Raw genomic sequence first — 9,578 nt, forward strand, 5'->3', positions numbered from 1 at the left:
TAGAACAGGAAAGGAAAGAAAGGAAGGTATGCTTGGAAAAAACCCAAGTGGGCAATGAGATCAAGTGTGGTATTTAGCCTTGACCCTAGGACTTATAGGCTGGCCCCTTTCCCATGATTCTTCCCTTAGGGTGGGCTGCCCACATGTGCAGGGCCCTCCTTACACTTGCGAGGTGAGCATGCGTAGGGTGTTTAGCAAGTTGTACGCATGACCATCTGAGGCTTTCTTCCCTTTTCTGGTGGAGTGTACCCGGAAGATCATACTCTGCCATTTTGTCTCTTAATGCACATGCCTGGGCTGACTTGCAAAATACCTGAGATTTTATTGGAAGCCCCTTTTTGCTTCTCCCTGGCATCTGCATTCAATTAACACTTTAATGCAACAGGTGTGGACCATCAGGAAATGGCCTCTCCCTGGTGCTGGCTGCCAATTTATCACTTTTAGAGAGGCCATGTGATCATTTCTGAGCCATCAACCAACATTCTTAGTGGGTGGGGAGAGCCCTCTCCTGCCCTGCTCATGCCTGTCTAACTGCTTATAACAATGTCATACTTAGCTCTAAAAATTATCTTGAGTAGTTAAAAGCCATTGCAAGCTCAAAATGGACTGCTGTAGACTCCTTCTGGGAAGGGCAATGGAAACTGCCCAATGCTGTAACTCAGCAGCTAAGGCTTTGCCATTTTACAATGGCAGCTTGGATTCAATCCTGGCTTAGGAAATGAGTACTTTTTGGTTGATATCTGTGTGACCTTATCATTTGTGGATTCTCTTCCCCTCCATGAACAACTTCTGGCTTCCCTTGTTGAATTTTCCTTTCTCTAAGCACCTGGGAGGTTATCTTTGGTAAAGTTCAAAAGCCAGAAATATTGACCATTTGGCTTAGCTAGAGTCTAGTAATAAATTTAAAAGGACTTTTTTTTTTTTTTAGAGTGCTATGGTTATAAGTCAGTTTAATTAAAAGTGGGTATTCAAGCTCTAGGAGCCTGGGACTCCATGGGAAAAACAGAGGAAGTACCACCAACCCTGTTTTTGGAAGAACATCTGATTTCCACATGAAACCCCAGGAATTGGAACGAGATAGACCCCTCTCAAAATTTAAGGCTCTGCTCTGTTTTGCATTGCATTCTCTGCCATTTTTTACTTTGGGGGGTATCAGAAATTACTTCTCATTATGAGAACGCTTTGGTGTTCAATACCTAGGTAGGAAATATACTTTAGTAATGGCCAATGGCAGTTATGAGGGAATACTTTGCTTTTGCACCTTTGGATCAGAGAAGCATACTCTTGGCCACCTAGAAAGTATGAAAGTGTCCCCACTCCTCACTGAGATAAGACTCCCATGGGAGATGGGTTAATCACAGAATGGGCTGACTGGCTGATTGACTTCGGGTTGCTTTGCAATAAAATGTATAGTAAAAGCATTGCACTGTCTTTTACTGATTGGCTGATTGACTTCGGGTTGCTTTGCAATAAAATGTATAGTAAAAGCATAGCATTTCCTTCTTTTTGGGGATCCAGGATGTGATATAAAAATGAGACTCTTAATTTTGGAGATCTATTTTTGCCTTCCAACTGTGCCTGCTTATTAGGCCCTAGAAACTGTATTGTTTTCCTACCCTGTTCCTCCAAGGACTCCACCCTAAAGTCAGTAATCCAATTAAGAAACTTGCAAACTGGTAAATGAAAAATCCTACAACCACTAGATCTTCTGTCTGTATAGTTATATATGTGTTGTGTGTGTAATGTTTATATAAAAGAGCTCTAATTAATTGGCTTAAAGAAAAATAAGTGCTTAAATATTTTGAAAGAAAACTAAAAGCTATAATTCCTTTTAGTTTACGTGACTTTAATCATCTTTAGAAAATAAAAACAGCTTTAAAGATCATTGGTAAAACATAGACATTTGGTCCAAATTAGGCAGGTCAGATATTAGGTTTACTAAATGCTTTAAGGTCGTAAACTGCTTTCACTTTTGAAAATTGTTCAACTTGCCTGCTTTACAGCTAGGCAAGGCCTGGGGATGTGTGGGGTTAGCCATGCCCCCTAGATATGCTGGAAGGAGTCAGACCTTATCTGCACTTCCGTCTGATGTCCTAGGCTCAATCCTAATACATAATTAAAATTGCTTACTGACCAGGTTTTTCACCAAAAGTTGCTAAGAGTTAACAGTATAACTTGTACTCGAGACTTCTAAAAAAATAGTTTTACATGCCAGGTGTGTGAAGAAAGTGAAATGTGCCTTTAGTAAAAGATTATAAGAAGACATGGGAATGTACATTTTTGCCTAGTTTAGAGGGTTAAAGGATTGTTTTAAATTAAATAGGATAGGAGAGAGATCATCATGGCAGATGGGAGGCAGAACTAGATTGCAGCTCCAGACCGAGCAGCTTGCGAAAGCTCGCATTGTAAATTTTGGCTCCGGATTGACTGCAAGAACAAACCAGCAATCCCGAGAGGACCCGCAGACCCTCTGAAGGAAGTGGACTGCTCCTACAGGACCCAAGAGACACCCCAAATACCGTGAGGGTCCCAACTACAGAAGTGGAAAAGTGAGACCCTCCTCTCCTGAACACACACCCCCACTGGAGAAGCTGAAGGTCTGTTTGCAGAAGTTTCTGACCTTACCTGGAGCTGAGCCAATTTAGAAAGCCAAGTGAAATAAAGGGGTAGAGGAAGCAGCAGAAAGGCCCTGGGAGCTCGCTGGGTCCCCTGGCAGGCCATTCCTGCCTGGCACCACAGGGACCCATCAGGTGGGTGACCAGAGGATCAGGGGGTAAAACTACACAGGAAGAAGGAACTCTCTGGCTGAACTTTGTAACAATTTGAATGCGGAGAGAAGCTTCCTTGCCAGAACTTGGGGGAGGGTGCAAATCTGGTGTGCAGACTCCACAAGTTGGGGGGAGAACCAAGCCCTTTTCTCTCACAGCTGGGAGGTGGGTAGCCCGGGGCAAGTATTCAACCCCATCGTGCCCTCTGCCTGGAAACAGACTCTTGGCTGTCTGCGGAGGGAGCACAGTGGGAGTGAGACTGCCCTTCATTTTGCATGGGAGCTGGGTGAGGCCTGTGGCTGCCAGCTTTCCCCCACTTCCCGACAACCTGCATGACTCAGCAGAGCCAGCCATAATCCTGCTAGGTACACAGCTCCAGTGACCAGGGAGAGTCATCCTCATCCCCCACAGCAGCCACAACAAGACCCGCCCAAGGAGAGTCTGAGCTCAGACATGCATAGCTCTGCCCCCACCTGATGGTCCTTCCCTATACACCCTGGTAGCAGAAGACAAAGGGCATATACTCATGGGAGTTCTAGGGCCCTGCCCACTGCTGGTCCCTCTCTATACTTCTACAGCTGATGCTTTCTGGATAGCACCACCTCCTGGGAGGAGACCAACCAACACAAAAATAGAGTATTAAAACACCAAAGCTAAGAACCCTCACGGAGTCCATTGCACACTGCCCCCCACCCCCTCACCATTGTCTCCACCAGAACAGGCAGTGGTATCCATGGCTAAGAGATGGTTCACATCACAGGACTCTGTGCAGACATCCTCCAGTACTAGCCCAGAGCCGGATAGACTCACTGGGTGGTTAGACGCAGAAGAGAGACAATAATCACTGAAGTTAAGCTCACAGGAAGCCATATCCATAGGAAAAGGAGGAGAGTACTACATCAAGGGAACACCCCATGGGACAAAAGAATCTGAACAACAGCCTTCAGCCCTAGACCTTCCCTCTGACAGAGCCTACCCAAATGAGAAGGAACCAGAAAACCAACGCTGGTAATATGACAAAACAAATCTCTTCAACACTCCCAAAAAATCATCATACTAGTTCACCGGCAATGGATCCAAACAAAGAAGAAATCCATGATTTACTTGAAAAAGAATTCAGTAGGTTAGTTATTGAGCTAATCAGGGAGGGACCAGACAAAGGCAAAGCCCAATGTGAGGAAATCCAAAAAAAAGATACAAAAGTAAAGGGAGAAATATTCAAGGAAGTAGATAGCTTAAAGAAAAAACAATTAAACATTCAGGAAAATTTGGAAACACTTTTAGAAGTGCTAAATGCTCTGGAAAGTCTCAGCAATAGAATTGAACAAGTAGAAGAAAGAAATTCAGAACGCAAAGACAAGGTCTTTGAATTAACCCAATCCAACAAAGACAAAGCACAAAGAATAAGAAAATATGAACCAAGTCTCCAAGAAGTCTGGGATTATGTTAAACTACCAAACTTAAGAATAATCAGTTTTCCTAAGGAAGAAGAGAATTCCAAAAGCTTGGAAAACATATTTAGGGGAAGAATCAAGGAACACTTTCACAGCATTGCTAGAGATCTAGACATCCAAATACAAGAAGCACAAACAACACCTGGAAAATTAATCGTAAAAAGATCTTTGCCTAGGCACATTGTCATCATGAGAGGTGACAGTGTGCTGGCAGCCCTCACAGACCTCACTTACCCTCAGCACTTCCTCTGCCCGGGCTCCCACTTTGGTGGCACTTGAGGAGCCCTTCAGCCTGCCACTGCACTGTGGGAGCCCCTTCCTGGGCTGGCCCAGGCCAGAGCTGGCTCCCTCAGCTCATGGGGAGGTGTGGAGGGAGAGGTGCAGGCGGGAACCAGGGCTGCCTGCGGTGCTTGCGGGCCGGCGCAAGTTCTGGGTGGGTGTGGGCTTGGCAGGCCCTGCACTCGGAGTGGCCGGCTGGCGGGCCCTGCCAGCCCCAGGCAATGAGGGCTTTAGCACCCGGGCCAGTGGCTGCGGAGGGTGTGCTGGGTCCCCCAGCAGTGCTGGCCCACTGGCGCTGCGCTCGATTTCTCGCCGGGCCTTAGCTGCCTCCCCACGGGGCAGGGCTCGGGACCTGCAGCCCACCATGCCTAAGCCTCACCCAAACCTCCATGGGCTCCTGTGTGGCCCAAGCCTCCCTGACCCCACCCCCTGCTCCACAGCACCCACTCCCATGGACCACCCAAGGGCTGAGGAGTGCGGGCGCAGGGCGCGGGACTGGCAGGCAGCTCCACCTGCGGCCCCGGTGCGGGATCCACTGGGTGAAGCCAGCTGGGCTCCTGACTCTGGTGGGGACTTGGAGAACCTTTATGTCTAGCTAGGGGATTGTAAATACACCAATCGGCATGCTGTATCTAGCTCAAGGTTTGTAAACACACCAATCAGCACCCTATGTCTAGCTCAGGGTTTGTGAATGCACCAATCGACACTCTGTATCTAGTTACTCTGGTGGGGACTTGGAGAAACTTTATGTCTAGCTAGGGGATTGTCAATACACCAATCGGCACTCTGTATCTAGCTCAAGGTTTGTGAACACACCAACCAGCACCCTGCGTCTAGCTCAGGGTTTGTGAATGCACCAATCAACACTCTGTATCTAGCTACTCTGGTGGGGACTTGGGGAACCTTTTTGTCGACACTCTGTATCTAGCTAATCTAGTGGGGTCGTGGAGAACCTTTGTGTCTAGCTCAGGGATTATAAACGCACCAGTCAGCGCCCTGTCAAAACAGACCACTCGGCTCTCTGTAAAATGGACCAATCAGCAGGATGTGGGTGGGGCCAGATAAGAGAATAAAAGCAGGCTGCCCGAGCCAGCAGTGGCAACCCGCTCGGGTCCCCTTCCACAGTGTGGAAGCTTTGTTCTTTCACTCTTTGCAATAAATCTTGCTGCTGCTCACTTTTTGGGTCCACACTGCCTTTATGAGCTGTAATACTCACCGCAAAGGTCTGCAGCTTCACTCCTGAGCCAGCGAGACCACGAACCCACCAGAAGGAAGAAAATCGGAACACATCCAAACATCAAAGGAACAAACTCCGGACACGCCACCTTTAAGAACTGTAACACTCATCGCGAGGGTCCGCGGCTTCATTCTTGAAGTCAGTGAGACTGAGAACCCACCAATTCCAGACACAATCAGGTTATCCAAAGTTAAGATGGAGGAAAGAATCTTAAGAGCTGTGAGACAGAAGCACCAGGTAACCTATAAAGGAAAATTTATCAGACTAACAGCAGGTTTCTCAGCAGAAACCCTACAAGCCTTTGGCCCTATCTTTAGCCTTTGGCCCTATCTTTAGCCTCCTCATACAAAACAATTATCAGCCAAGAATTTTATATCCAGTGAAACTAAGCATCATATATGAAGGAAAGATAGTCCTTTTTCAGACAAACAAATGCTGAAAGAATTCACATTACCAAGCTGCTACTTCAAGAACTGCTAAAAGGAGCTCTAAATCTTGAAACAAATCCTAGAAACACATCAAAACAGAACCTCTTTAAAGCATAAATCACACAGGACCTATAAAACAAAACTACAAGTTAAAAAGCAAAAACAAAAACAATGAAAACAAAGTACACAGGCAAGAAAAAGCATGATGAATGCTACAGTACCTCACATTTCAATACGGACATTGAATGTAAATGGCCTAAATGCTCTACTTAAAAGATATAGAACCGTGGAATGGATAAGAACTCACCAATCAACTATCTTCTGCCTTCAGGAAACTCTTCTAACACAGAAGGACTCACATAAACTTAAAAGAAAAGGGGTGGAAAAAGGCATTTCATGTAAATGGACACCAAAAGCAAGCAGGTGTAGCTATTCTAATATCAGACAAAACAAACTTTAAAGCAACAGCAGTTAAAAGCGACAAAGAGGGACATTATATAATGGTAAAAGGCCTTGTCCAACAGGAAAATATCACAATCTTAAAGTCCTAAGACTTTAAGGAAACACATATGTCCCAGAATGAACCAGGTTTGCTTTTCTCCTGTAAACAACACTTCAGCATAAAGAGGTACCCTCTACCCAGTCCTTGTTTCTACCTTGCAAAACATTGTTCTATTGTTTCCCACTGGGTTTCAAGACCAATGGTGATAGTGACATCAATTACTGAACTTTTGGTCAATCTCTCAAAATTAAAATGACCAAAAGGGAGGAATTGTTAAATCAAGTTCAGCTTAAAGCTGCCTCCCTACATATTTTAAATTAAGCCTAAAGATTTTTCTGGGCCAGGCGTGGTGGCTCATGCCTGTAATCCCAGCACTTTGGGAGGTTGAGATGGGCAGATCGCTTGAGTTCAGGAGTTCGAGACAAGCCTGGCCAACATGGTGAAACCCCATCTCTACTAAAAATACAAAAATTAGCCAGGCGTGGAGGGGAGCACCTCTTATCCCAGCTACTCAGGAGGCTGAGGCAGGAGAATCACTTGAACCCAGGAGGCGGTGGTTGCAGTGAGCTGAGATTGTGCCACTGCACTCCAGCCTGGGTGACAGAGCAAGACTCCATCTCAAAACAAACAAACAAACAAACAAACAAGGTTTTCCTGTACATCATGAACTATAACAAGTGGAGGTGTAAACAGACCATAGCCTATACCGGTGCTAATCACTGAGTTTTGGCCAAATGTAGCCAACTGTTTGAATCATGTTCAAATAAGGCAAATGCTGAGCTGTAACCAATCCAGCTGTTTCTGTACCTCACTTGCATTTTCTATACGTCACTCTCCTTTTTCTGCCTATGGGCAGAAACTTTGGGTGGGAAGGCTGCCTGATTCGCAAATCATTCATTGCTCAATTAAACTTCTTTAAATTTAATTAGGCTAAAGTTTTTCTTTTATCAGAATATTTGAATAAATTCTAAGCCTCAGAAGTACACAACAAGACTCAGCTCTGTCTATGGCTGAAGGTTAAAACACTTTTCCCAAGAATGTATTCACAATGGCTGGTCATCATTTGGGTCTGAGGACTGAATTAACACCATTTGCATGGTTCAAAAAAAAAAAAACAACACTAACCTGGAATTGTAATTTAAAGTGAATCTTCAGTTGTCTGGCAGAAGCAAAGGCAATTTTTTTCAAGATGAAAAAATGCTGCTCCTAAGGCATAAACATAACTACAGATAGAGTTTCAGGAAACATGGAATCAAAATGAAAAATCACAAAACATAAAATGAAATAGACACCACTAAGAGTCAACAGAATCAATGACTTCTGTTAGAATGACTAGACACAATGCAAAGTAAGTATGTTTACTACATTTAAAAAAGTTAAAAGGAGAATTAAATCATGATTGTGGTAGGCTGAATAATGACCCCTCAAAAGATAGCTGTATTATAATCTCTGGTATGAATGTTACTATATATGGCCAAAAAATGGCTTTGCAAATGTGATTCAGTTAAAGATTTTGAGATGCGACTATTCTGGATTAGCCAGGTGAGCCCTAAATGCCATCACATGTATCTGTCTAAGAGGGAGACAGAGGAGGATTTGACACAGGAAGGCAGAAGGGAAGGGAAGAAGGCAATATGACCTCAGAGACAAGACGGGAGTAATGCGACCACAGAAGTTAGGAGAGGCAAAGAACAGATTCTTTCCTAGTGTCTCTGGAGAAAGTACAGCCCTACCAACAGCTGCATTTCGACTCAGTGATACTAATTTTGGACTTCTGACCTCTAGAACTATGAAAGTATAAATTTCTTCATTTTAAGCTGCCAAATTTGTGGCAATTTACAGCAGCCATAGGCAACAAATACAATGATTAAATAGCATGAGACAATAAAAATAAGAGACTTTTTTTAAAAGAACAAAATTAAACTTTTACAAATTAAAAGTGATATTTATATTAAATGTAAATATTGTGACCATATAAAGTATACAATAAATTTAAATTATATAATAATATAAATATGTGAATTATATTAAATGTAAGAAATAAAGAAGGCCAAACACCGCTAAAGAGAGAATTGTTTACTGGAAAGTATAACTAGATAAATTTCATAGATAAAAAGGATGTGAGACAAATAAATGAAATACATGAAAGAAAGCTTTAAAGCATATGTAAGCTTGATCATAAAGATTACTATATGTTACACCAGATTATATAGAGGTGGCAAAGAGAACAGAAGAAAAACAATATTCAAAATGATTAAAGATTTTTCAGACTTGATGGAAGTGCAGCATAGCAAAACCAAGCATAAAATATAAAGAAATTCAAACATAGATAAATGTTAAAAGAACTGCAGAGTAAAACACCAAAGAAGCAGAGAGTATCTTAAAAGTAGCTGGAAGAAAAAACAGAGATTATTTACAAATAAAAAGCATTATTTTATTTTATTAATAGCTAACTTTTCAACTGCAATGATTAAAGGCATAAAGCAGTGTAACAATATTTTAAAATTCTGAAAGAAATCCATTTTTAACCTAGAATTAAATAACAATCTTTCAGAAACAAATGAGAAAGCAATTTCTAAAAGTTGTTCATTACTACAAAGTTAAATGTTCCCAGAAGATCTGAAATGCAGGAGAGTGAATTTTTAATATGACAGAGCTAAGTTAATGGGCACAATTATATATAAGATGGGGAAGAAATGATTGGTGTGAAATATTTCTTTAATACTTTGTATCATGCAGGAAGAGATAAAGATATTACCTAACTTTAGACTTTTTTTTTTTTCCAGAGACACGGTCTTGCTGTTACCCATGCTAGAATGCAGAGGTATGATTATAAGTCACTGCAGCCTCAAGTTCTTAGGCTCAAGCTCTCACCTCAGCCTCCCAAGGAGCTGGAACTACAAGCACACA

This window comes from Pan troglodytes, chromosome 5, assembly GCF_028858775.2.
Source record: "Pan troglodytes isolate AG18354 chromosome 5, NHGRI_mPanTro3-v2.0_pri, whole genome shotgun sequence".
Taxonomy (NCBI): domain Eukaryota; kingdom Metazoa; phylum Chordata; class Mammalia; order Primates; family Hominidae; genus Pan; species Pan troglodytes.